The following is a 13,126-nucleotide window of genomic DNA, read 5'->3' as shown; positions in this document are numbered from 1 at the left end:
TTGAATTTGTAGATTCTCATACAGTTTCTTATTTTCGTACTTTCGCCCATAGGTTCTTATTTTCGTACTTTCGCCAATAGGTGCTTATTTTCGTACATGTGCACGAAGTTAATAAATCGGTAGATGGACTAGCAGATGTTGAATTTCTTAGATGCGTGCGTAGGTGCTTATTTTTGTACATGAGCGCACATGTGTCTATTCTGTAAATGCACACGCAGATTCGTAAAATGTAGGTGCGCGCGTATGTGCTTATTTTCTTCGTACACGCACGCGCAGGTACTAATTTTCATACTTGGGTGAGTAGTTGCGTAAATTGGTACATGAGTGCAAAGGTGCTCATTATGGTACATGGACGCATAGGTTCTTATTTTTGTAAATGTGCACGTAGGTGCTTATTTACGTATATGTGCATGCAGTTGCTTATTTTTGTACATGCATGCTCAGGTCATATTTTAGTACATGCGCGCGCAAATGTGTAAACTGTTAGGTGCGCGCGCAAGTGCTTACTTTCGTACATGCTTACCCAGGTTGGAAAATTGGTACATGCGCGTGCTTCTGTTGATTTTGTAGTTGCGCATGTAGGTGCTTAGGTGTACTCACAGGTGTTGAATTTCTTAGATGTGCCGTAGGCGCTTATTTTTGAACATTAGTGCACAGGTGTTAATTTTGTAGATGTGCGCACAGCTGCTTATTTTCATACATGCGTGTACAGGTGCGTAAATTGATACATGCACGCGCATGTGTTGATTTTGGAGATACGCGCACATGTGCATAAATTGTTAGAAACGCTGGTAGGTGCTTATTTTCTGACATGCTCGCAAAGTTAGTAAATTGGTGTTGCTGGTATTGAAAGAAGACAACTTCGACAACAATTCCACTGACAACCAACAACCTATCTTTATAGATAGAACTGAAAACATCTAGGGCCCCGACATAGCCAAGCGTGTTAAGGCGTACGACTCCTAATCTGAGGGTCGCGGGTTCGCATCCCCGTCGCGCCAAACATGCTCGCCCTTTCAGCCGTGGGGACGTTATAATGTGACAGTCACTCCCACTATTCGTTGGTAAAAGAGTAGTCCAAGAGTTGGCGGTGGGTGGTGATGACTAGCTGCCTTCCCTCTAGTCTTACACTGCTCAATTAGGGACGGCTAGCACAGATAGCCCTCGAGTAGCTTTGTGCGAATTTCAAAAACAAGCAAACAAGAAGACATCTATTTTCCCGAAACGCCTGAAAGCAGTATGATAAATAACTTTTGCACAAAATTTTCACACAAAACTATCAACATAATTTCACAGAAAAGAAAACCAAAAAACAACTTCACACAAAAGATATTAATTCTATAAACAAATTAAAACAAGACAAAAGCATCAAAGTTCTAAAAAGAGATAAAGGCAATTCTATAGTTATAATAAATTTAAAGGAATACATTCAAAAAATGAAGAACATTTTATCAGATACAAACAAATTTAAACTACTAAACACAAATCCAACAGAAAAAGACATGAAACCAATCAAACAAAATACTACTACTAATGATAAAACCAACACAATATTAGAATACCTTTATTCTTGTAATCTGAGGGTCGCGAGTTCGCGCCCGAGTCGCGCCAAACATGCTTGCCCTCCCAGCCGTGGGGGCGTTATAATGTTACGGTCAATCCCACTATTTGTTGGTAAAAAAGTAGCCCAAGAGTTGGCGGTGGGTGGTGATGACTAGCCCTCGAGTAGCTTTGCGCGAAATTCAAAACAAACAATCTTTTCAGGTTTTTTCACTGAAAATCCGATATCGTCAGAGAACAAAGTCTCGCTGAAGTTAATCACGCGACGACTATCAATATTTATTGTGAACGGACCAGCTACTAGGTCAACTTTGTGTAAAGAAAGGGACATCAATTTAAATTTCTGCTCAAGTAGTCGGTCGATTAGAGAAGTCTCTAATGAAATGTTAAAAAATATATACGTGAAACATATATTTGGTTGGTACGTCCCAAAAAACGATAAAACTGTGCGTAATTAATGTTTATGTAAAGTTGATTGAATAAAATATTATTTCTTCTTGCGTTTTTTATTTATTCGCATGACGAATTTCCTCCTAATCTTTTTTACTAGTTAAAATAAAACGTCACGAAATTCGAACATCGTTTGTGCTTAGTTCAAATTAGTCGCTTGAAACTTCAAATAATGAAAACTTGATACGTGTTATAGAAAACGTACGGATCTGACGGTTAATATGCTTGGAAGATTTATGACTCGTGTCCCTCTACTACAATATATATATATATATTGTGGCCATGTACTCGTATGTGCGATAAGAATGATGCTTGAATGCTGTTGTGAAAAAAAACAAAAAACAGATTACCCAAATTCGACAGAATAGCTCATTGAAGCAAACGACTCACGCGTCACCTATCACACGTACTCACGGTGTATGCGAGTTGTCGACGTTTATGCAGCTGGTGGTTTTATTAAAATTCATTAAACCTGTTTTCCAAGTATTTATTGTACAGGGAGAGATATTTTTATTACACTTGTGTGATGATTATTCATATTTATAATGTATAGGTATTTCTTACACGATGTTGTTATCATATTTGGTAATTTTCAAAAATTCTTTTAATTTTTTAAAATCATGTCGTAATGCATTTTCAAAATACTCAAGAATTTGACTTTCTTTAACAGGCTAGAGATAAAACACAAATAAAAATAATTTAGATAACTAATATTTATTTAATGAGAACATGAAATTTTGTTGGCATGGTAACAACCAAACTGCTTCTATCTGAACTATGTGTCTTCACCAAAGATATGAACTCGTGTTAGCATGGTAACAACCAAATTTGTAACTTCAGTATAGTAAATGTCTTTCCAGTGTAATATAATTTTTTTCTAGTTACTGATTATGAACAAACCCTTTACGAAATTTTACATAATGTTTGTTCTTATGGCAATTCAAACGAGCTTCATAAGTTTGACTTTCCAGAAAAGATATTTGAAGCAGATATAATATATAGTGTAATAACAGTAAGTAGAAATTTATATATTTATAAACAGTTGGATAAATTCACATTATATATATATTACACAGATGAGTGAGTGTGCGTTTCCATTATACAGACATAATTTCTATTATACATATATATATATACAGGGTGGCCCGTAAGTCCCGACCCATCCATATGTTTTATTCAATTACGCATGTATTATAAATTTATTTATTTTTTTCAGAGAAATATGGTCGATGTAAGCCCATTTACACTTGAAAAGCGTATTGTGACAAATACGTGGGTACATGAGCGCAGTGAGAATGAGGGGCAGCACACAGATACACTGGATACATAAGATATATGGATGGGTGGGGACTTACGGGCCACCCTGTATATATACAATTATTTCCATTTGATATATATACATAAATCATTACCACTGAGTGTATATTTGTAAACGCTCCACCATTTGGTTGTGTCTCCAGTGGCAGTATACGTTCTCACATTACTAGAAACCGTGTTTCAATACTACTGGTGCTCAGAATACAAATTGCCAACTCTGTACCTGTGTGCTTAATTTCAAAAGCAAACAAATAATTTGTTTGATTGTTGGTAATTGGATAGAAACCTGTCACTGAACATGTTCGCTTTTAGCCGTTGGCAAAAAAGTTGTCGAACGGTTGTCGAATGTCAGTATGTGCCTTCCCTCTCGTTTATCACTTCAAAATTAGGAAATGCTAGCGCAGGTGGCCCCCTAGTAGTTCTAAACGAAATTCAACAAACAATCAATTAATTCGCTAAGAAACCCAACGCTTCAACCACTTCTACGTTTTTTACATTCAATCGACCTAAGAACCCTGTTACTGACCGTAAGAGATCGTTGGCACTGGATAGGAAATATACGATGTGGCTAATATATTTATGTAAAAACGGCTGGTTTAGGTTGAGAAAATTTGTAAGTAGAGGAACGAACAACGTTTCGACCTTCTTCGGTCATCGTCAGGTTCACAAGGAAAGAAAGAAGTAACTGACTGATAGCTGACCACATGTTTGAATGGGGTTGTGTAACTGAGTGTAGGAATGTAGAGGGCGTTCTCAGATGTTTGATTATATTTATTAATATAGGTATAAAGGTGTTCCTTTGTATTGGTTTATTTTGGGATTGAGTTGTTGTATAAGTAAGGCTTCTTTAATTTTGCGTTTGATTACGTTTGTTTCTTTATTTAGTATTTGGGTGTTTTCTATGGTTATGTTGTGTTTATTTGATTCGCAGTGATCGAAAACGTGTGAAGGTGACTTTTTGTCAGTGGCGGTGCCAGGATATTTTCGTTGGAGGGCTGAGGTAAACTGTGGAAGGGCTTCCCAAAATGCCATCAATATGAAGTATAGATGGTAAATTATAATAATGTAAATACCAAGGTACATTTCAGAAAAATGTGCTATTTTGAACTGCGTTTACAATGCAGTTTTCAATGGAAACTCATACTCTGATTAATAATTCATTATTACAAATTAGAAATAATCTGTTTATGAAAATATGCGTATATGTGAAAGAGGAAGCTCACCTAAATTCCACCCAGTTGACCTTTACAGAAAGGCTGGTTTCTTCATAAGTTCACATTATTCATACAGGACAAACTGTGATTGTGATATTGTTCTTATTATCATAAGTGTGACCTGTTACAATAATGTAACTACTACATTACATTAAATTAGGCACTTCCAAATAGCCCAATGACAATTTCAAAATTCATTCTAGAATTGTTTAAAAATATTATTTGGTCAGTTAACATGTAAGGTTATTATCTAATCATAAGTATAACATTAATTGGATTGTAAGTCACAATTTTAAGTGTATGCCACAATCATTAGTACAATTTTGGATGGCTGATACACAATGCAAAATGATCTCACAGAGGACACAACACCGGCTAAATGCTTCATAGTTTTGACCTATACACAATACACTTATACATGCATGCTATGTTTTACTTTTCAATAAAAGATAAATGAAATTAGTGGGTAAATACCTGTGAAAGTTAAATATTGTAACTACATGTTTGACATGAAATGGTTAATCAAGTATTCTATAATTCATTTCACATTCCTTCTGTTCAACATATTACGGGTATTCTGGTTAGTTCTATTTTGGTTGCGGTGACTTCACAGCCACTTCACTCTCAATCTCATTCTTTATAGCACAAGGAACACCTATATAAACCTCTTATTTATCTTCTAAATAATTTTTCCAAGATGAAAATCAATCATTCATTCACATCCTCAGTCGCTGGAATCTTCTTTCAACAACAAATATCTGTCTAATTGATGCAGGGCAGGATCCATGGAGGTTGACAGACCGTTCTCGAATAAAGACAATAAAGGAAAAATATATGGTTGTGAAGAGAAGCTCTCTCCACCCAATTCGCCTACACATAAATAAAAATGGCCACATTGATACAATGGAACTGTCGAGGTTTACGTTCTAATCTGGATGACATCAAACCACTGATTCATCCCTACCATCCTGTACGTCTTTTCTTACAGGAAACATTTCTGAAGCCTGCTGATACAGTAACCTCTCAGCAGTTTTCTTTGTACAGAAATGACAGGCTGTGTGATGGACAAGTGCATGGAGCAGTGGCACTGTTAGAGCATGTGCCCACCCTGTCTGCCACTCGGCACACCATCGGAGGCCGTAGCCATCCATGTTTCTCTGGGTCGTACCATCACTGTTTGTTCTTTCTACCTATCACCTGAGAAGATCTATGATCAATCAGCCCTTGATGCTCTCATTGAACAGTTGCTGTTTCCCTTTTTTAATCCTGGGTGACTTTAATGGACATCATTCCATCAGGGGGAAGTGCTAATATTGATGAGAGAGGTTGCTCTGTAGAGCAACCCTCTGATCACAACCTTTCTCTTTTCAATAGTGGTTCTCATACTTATTTTCATGTACCTAGTCTGTCCTTTACTGCTATTGATCTCTCAGTTTGCTCCCCTTCATTTTCCTATAATTTTTAGAAAGACTTGCTGTGGTCGATGTCACCCAACCCGCGTGACCTGGTGGAAGCTGGATCAAGCACACTGGCCCTCTTTAACTGCTCTTGCAGAACTTGATCCTGCCATTGTTTGTAAACCATCAATAAACAAACGACTGTGGGGCAGCAGTAACTGACTGTATTATACAGGCAGCCACTTAGTGTATTCTAAAAACCTCGACACGTTTTCCACGAATTCCTCATCCATCACTTTCCTTCACTTCTGTACATATGCTCGGTGAGTAAGACAACAAAGCCAGGACTCTTGGGTTAAGTTCACAACCAGCATATCTTCTACCATCAGTCCCAAAGTTGTATGGGACAAAATTCGAAAGGTCAGTGGGCAATATAATTCTGTTCCCCTCTCAGTCTTGCTCTCTGATGGCCAGGAAGTAGCTGATACCTGGAGCATAGCCAATACTCTAGGTGAGAGCTTTTGCCAGATATCTAGTACTTCTGCTTCATCCTCCCTCCATCTTTTCAGCTATCAACACTCGGACAGAACGATCATATTTTTCTTTTCAAACTAATTGTCTCAGTGACTATAATCATCCCTTTACACTGGTGGAACTCAAACTAGTCCTTCATAGGTCTGGAAGTACAACAGTTGGACCTGACGATGTACACTACGAAATGCTGCACCATCTACCTCCTGCTTCTCTTGCTATTATTTTGATTGTTTTTAACCAGATCTGGCAGGAGAATGTTTTCCTGATTCCTGGTGCTAGGTTATTTTCCTTCCTTTTTATAAGCCTGGGAATGATCCCAAAATTCCTTTGAACTACCATCTAATTGCTTTGACTGCCCTCAGTTGTTTACTGAAGTGGACCACAGCAAATGGTTTTAACTTCTCTCTCTATAAAACCGTTTGCATGCATTTTTGCCACCAATGGGGTATTCACTCTGATCCCAAACTCCGTATCAATGAAGTTGAACTACCTGTGGTCCCTGAGACAAAGTTCTTGGGGCTTATCTTTGACCGTAAGCTGACATCAAGTTGGTACAGGTAAAATGTATAAGAGCACTGAACATCCTTCTTGTCCTTTCTTCCACCACTTGGGATGTTCTATGTTAAAGATATATTGTGCTCTTATTCGATCAAAACTAGACGATGGATCACTAGCCTTTGGCTCTGCCAGGACCTCGGCGTTGAAGATACTGGACCCCGTTCATCATCAAGAACTTTGGCTCTGCACCAGAGCTTTCTACACTTCCTCAGTTCAGAGCTTATACATAGTCTCATGAACCTTGTCTGCACATCTGTCGTTTGCAACTCTCTTTATTTTATGCTTCAAAACTTCGTTCCTTACCAAAGCATCCTGCCTTCCTCAGTGTGCCATGCTTTTTCAGAAAAGACGATCTGCTATTTCTCCTTTTGGCCTTCGTACCCTGGTGCAGTTGGATGAATTAGATCTGTCCATTGGATAACATTGCTGTATCTACTGGTCAGCCCACCCCACCATGGCTTATTACAGTCCCCAAATGTGACCTTTCTTTAAGTCATATGAGAAAAGTAGACACTCCCGATTGGAAATACTGTCTTTTATTTGCTAAACATATTTCGAACCACCCTTCTATTCCTATTTGTACAGGTTGTTCAAAATCAGCTGACTCTGTGGGCTTTGCCATGGTTTGATGGTTGCACACAGAATGCTCTCTAACAACTTCTGTGTTCACTGCTGAAACTTATGCCATTTCTCTTGCCCTGGATCACATAGAAGCTAAGCAGTACTCAAATTGCACTATTTATACTGACTTGCTTAGTTCTCTGCTGGCCCTGGAATTGCTTCACGTTAGTTCACACTCGGTTCTCACCGATTTTCAAAAACCTACTGGCCCATTTCTCTTTAACATCTACTTCTATCCAGTTTTTCTGGATACCAAGCCACGTTGGTATTCGCGGGAACAGGCTCACCGACACTGCAGTTAAATCTGTCTGCTCTGGCACTATCACTGCTGTGCCTGTTCCATACATGGAATATGGTCCTGTATTGAAGGCTTGGTTCCATGCCAGTAGGCAATTGACCTGGAGTGAGCACAGTGAAAACAAGCTTTTTCAAATAAAACTCCCTATTGAGTTTTGGCCTTCTTGCTTCCATAAGGATCAGAAAAAAAGTTGTACTAACTAGACTACGCATTGGTCACAGTTTTTTAACTCATCATTTTTTTTATCTTGGACTGTTGCACCAAGTTATGTCCATAACGTTAGACAGTGTTATTGGCAATGGTGACACAGTCCACCTTAGAAATGTTTTTAGTTTTTTAAAGATTATTACTCTTTTTATTGCTATTTAAGTTTTTTAATCTATGCATTAAACCTTTTTTTAATTTTAATGTGATTCCCTTTTAAGAATCAATGTACATCTTGTTCAATTTAAAATTAAAAAATAGCCATAACGTCAAATAATTCGAAACCTGGACTGGAAAGGTCAACTTAACGTGACTAACGCCGTTTTTTTAAAATTTACCTGTTAATCATCCTGGTGAGTTATGATAATTACAATTATGTTACAGAAGGTCCTTTACAACTGGTATTACTGTAGTTTTTCTCTTACTGCTGTAGACTAGATGTAAACATTGAATATAATGCTATTTATGTTTTCAATTGAAAAATTAAACATTGTTTTTGTTTTACTTTAATTTCCTTTTATGAATTTTAATAATTTTACTTTAATTTTAACTTTTTACTGGATGTTTGGTGCAGATAGCCTAGTTGCTTTGCAACATAAAACACCAAACCAATCAACTAATGGCCACTTTAATTAGTTTGCAAAATATATCTTTCCTCTTCTTATTACGTTACTTTTACCTAACAATTGCACAAATGTAGTCCTACCTGGTAGCATAACAGTAAGTCTGAGGGATTATAATACTAAAATTTGGGTTTTTATATCTATAATGGACAGATTGCAGATAGCCTGTTGTGTAGCTTTATGCTTAACAAACCTCAAATGTAACTAGTATTTCTTTGTGGTTTTTTTTGCAGAGAATGTGTACTAGCTTTTTATATTTATGATCTATATTAAACTAAGCATTCAATCCTATATTTTGACTTGACTCTGAGTAAAACATATATGAGAGACTTAAGTGAAAAACTTTTATTTTTTCTTGGAATGTATGATATTTGAAACTGGAGTATTTAACTTTGAAGATTTTTCACAAATTGAAGAACCAGTCTGGATTTCAGAGAAAAAGTACAGTACGCTACATTTTGATAGCGGATGTGTTAGACTAAATAATTAGATGTACATATGTGTGAAGAACCTTCAAGTACCCTTAACTTTCTTTCTGTGGACACTAAATTTAACAAAAAAAACATAAGTACTTTTATTGTAAACACTAAAATACATCAATGAAAAAAGGGTTTTACATGTATTAAAGTGCTCTAATGAACAGTACTAACTTATTCATCAACCAGTTGCTAAGTTTCAAATTGCATAAAGACTCGACCCTTCATAAGACGTTTTCTAGACTGGTGTCACCCACAGTTTCATTCCAATGAATGTGAAATAAAGATAAATCATTAAGTCTTTTTTTTTTCCATAGTGCTGTGCCAAGTTCTAAATCTTCACATGGCAAAAAGGATCTTTCATGTTTATTAGCTTATCAACAGCTACTGAAGTGATTGCAAAACAGCAGATACGCTGAGGAAGAACTCCAGAAGGATTTGACAACAGTCGTTGTACCCTTGTTGAACAGAACTAACATTGCTAAATTTAGAATTCCATCTTTCAGATTCATGGTCAAATAAAACATATTCTGTGTCATCTTTACCACTGTTCTATCAAATCAAACTTCAGGTAAAGATTTAGTTTTTTCGAGCTTCCTTATAATTAAACACAAGTTGCTAATGGTCGAAGAAGCTCCTTAGAAAAGCATTCCTTAAGATGGGAGAGTACAAGATCAAGAAAGGGATATTTTGTTCCATCATGTTGTCTATCATTAACTATAGGGAACGCGACATTCTTGAGGTATTATTGTACAAGCTCTGTTTTGAACTCACTTGGACAGAACTGTTTAAGCATATATTAGTGAGGTAACTGCCTTGTTTACCAAAGATGTAGTTGTGACACAGAAATTAACTCCATATAATTATTTATACAGTTAACATCCATTCATTCTCTTTACTGACCTAATGTGATCAAAAGTTATTATAAGGAAAGCAAATTTTATTTATTCACTTATATAGCAGTCACAATTTTAGACTTTCTTTTTATATTTAACCACTGAGAAAAATAGTCATATGCAATATTCCCTCTACTTTTTTCAATTAATTGGAGTGGGAGTATTTTAAAACTGTCAACCCTATAGTATCATTAGGCTACTTTGCTACTAGTTAGTTATTTGAGCTGTAGGCCTATGGGTTGCCAGAGTCATTAAGGTCGTCAGCATGTTGAGACTACTCGCAAATGCTGTGAATGTGTGTGGCTGCAAAACTTGTATAGAAACAATGCAATGTAATGGGCATGGTATAATATACACATCATATATATTCATCTACACATTTTCACATATTAAGTATTTGCATTATAACCTTTGATACAGCATGTCACAAAATTTATCAGCCTTTTAGTAATGATTATAAGTATTTTGTTTACAAAAAAGGATATTTTTTAATGAAATATATTTTACTAAAGATTTGTTTGTGAAAATAGTCTGTTTCATTACTAGTCTGAGTGCAAAGTGATTTCCTGCTATGATTAAAAAAGCTATTCTTCATTCCCAAAATCTCAAATATTGTTTGTATAATCTCTAAAGTCTCCTAAATACATTTCAAGCATGTTTTCAGAAGACCATATACTTTATTTTCTATGCTCTATGTGGGGTTTGTCACTTAACCAACCTCATAGCTATCATAAAATAAATATAAATTATGCTTTTTTCGTGCTAGAATGACTACATACTATTACACGAAAATACAAATATTTAGCCTAAGTAGCTTAAGCCTCATAACACAATATATTTACTTATATATTTATAATTTTTTATTATACTGAACTTCCAGTCGTGCATAGCTAACATTACATAACTTGTAATGACACGGTGCATACACACTTGTTAATTATCCCGTAATATAAGCCCCCCAGTGGCTCAGCGGTATGTCTGCGGACTTACACGCTAAAATCCGGGTTTCGATACCCGTGGTGGGCACAGCACAGATAGCCCATTGTGTAGCTTTGTGCTTAATTCAAAACAACAAAACAACAACCCGTAATATAAGACTGACCTTTAGTCTTCCCTGTCTTGCGTTTTAATAACTACTTTTTTATAATGTAGTCACATTTCAATTATTATACATTATATATATATATATTATAATTATTATTACTATTTAGAAATAAATTATTAAACTAATTTTTCTTAAAATATAGAACAATAAATCAAGAGGAAAGCTAAACAATTATCTCTTCATGTTATAATCTTTGTACTTGGTTGTTGGGAGACATAGGTTGCTATGCCTTTTAAAATTTTGCATGTAGAGGATATCATAAAATGTTTAGATTTTATATGTACGGTTGAATAACCACAAAACCATCAATAACTACAGTTATACCATAGAATTCCACTATAATATATTAAGCTTAGTAAATAAAATGTATTTAGATTTTAAGAAATTATGAAACATCGAGCAGACGAAAAATAAAAACCTACCTCCTTCGAAATTTTGATCGAAAGAACGGGACAGCCTTTTCACAGATTAAAATGGCCGAGTTTGTTTGTTTGTTTTTGGATTTTCGCACAAAGCTACTCGAGGGCTATCTGTGCTAGCCGTCCCTAATTTAGCAGTGTAAGACTAGAGGGAAGGCAGCTAGTCATCACCACCCACCGCCAACTCTTGGGCTACTCTTTTACCAACGAATAGTGGGATTAACCGTCACATTATACGCCCCCACGGCTGGGAGGGCGAGCATGTTTAGCGCGACGCGGGCGCGAATCCGCGTATTACGAGTCGCACGCCTTACGCGCTCGGCCATGCCAGGCCAACAAAAAATGGCCGAGAAAAACCACTCTGTGGACAATCTAAGTTATTGATTGGTTATTACATGTCATATATTGTAGTAAGAGTATGTAAGGGACCATTTCAAAAGATGGAAAGGAATGAACAGGGTCACTGTGTTTGATTCAGTGCATAGACCATATCTTAGTAAAATTAAAAAGACACAAGTTTCTTATTTGACATTCTAGCTTGACAATGTAAGTAATTTTAATTCCAAATTTTTACAAAGTTATAGACTTAGTATTTTGACATCACAAACATTTAATTTTAAACAGTGCTGCATTCAACATACTACATAGGCCCAGCATGGCCAGGTGATTAAGGCACTTAACTCGTAATATGAGGATCGCAGGTTTGAATTCCCATCACACCAAACATGCTTACCCTTTCAGCCATGGGGCATTATAATGTGATTGTAAATCCCACTAATTAATGGTGAAAGAGTAGCCTAAGAGTTGGCAATGGGTGGTAATGACTAGCTGCCTTCCTTCTAATCTTACACTACTAAATTAGGGATGACTAGTGCAGATAGCTCTTGTGTAGCTTTGTGTGAAATACAAAAACGAAAAAACATACCACATGACCCAATAAAATCTATATTTAGATGTGTTATTTTAATATATAGTTTTCAATTAAGAAATTAACTCGTATATAATATCAAAGCTTGAATTATAATCTACAATCTGATTCAAAACTTATTAAAATAAATTAATAAAATAGTAGTTCAGTAAAATTTTGAATGCAAGTCGACAAACAAGATGACATGGCCTTGGAACAATTAGGCCTTTCGAGACGGGTCACAGGTTAAATTGATCCTTGGAACAATAATTACACATTTAAATGTTTGTATACCAGTAATACTTTAATTTATTAAATAAAATAAAGGTTTTGTGTTTAGGAAATTTAATCACAGTAACAGACAACATTTCTCTACATTTTGTGTGGTCTCATAAGGTAAAATCCCCATGTTAATGAAACTTTTTCTGATATAATATAGATTTCTCTCAGTTAATATTACATGCAGTTATTTACTTCATACATGTGAGAGTGTGAGAAGTGTTTACCTTCTAGTATAGGTTCTGTAAATAAAGATATTGCCAAAATT

Source organism: Tachypleus tridentatus, chromosome 10 (genome assembly GCF_004210375.1).
Source record: "Tachypleus tridentatus isolate NWPU-2018 chromosome 10, ASM421037v1, whole genome shotgun sequence".
Lineage (NCBI taxonomy): Eukaryota > Metazoa > Arthropoda > Merostomata > Xiphosura > Limulidae > Tachypleus > Tachypleus tridentatus.
The sequence above is the reverse complement of the archived record's forward strand: the minus strand, read 5'-3'. Positions refer to the sequence as shown.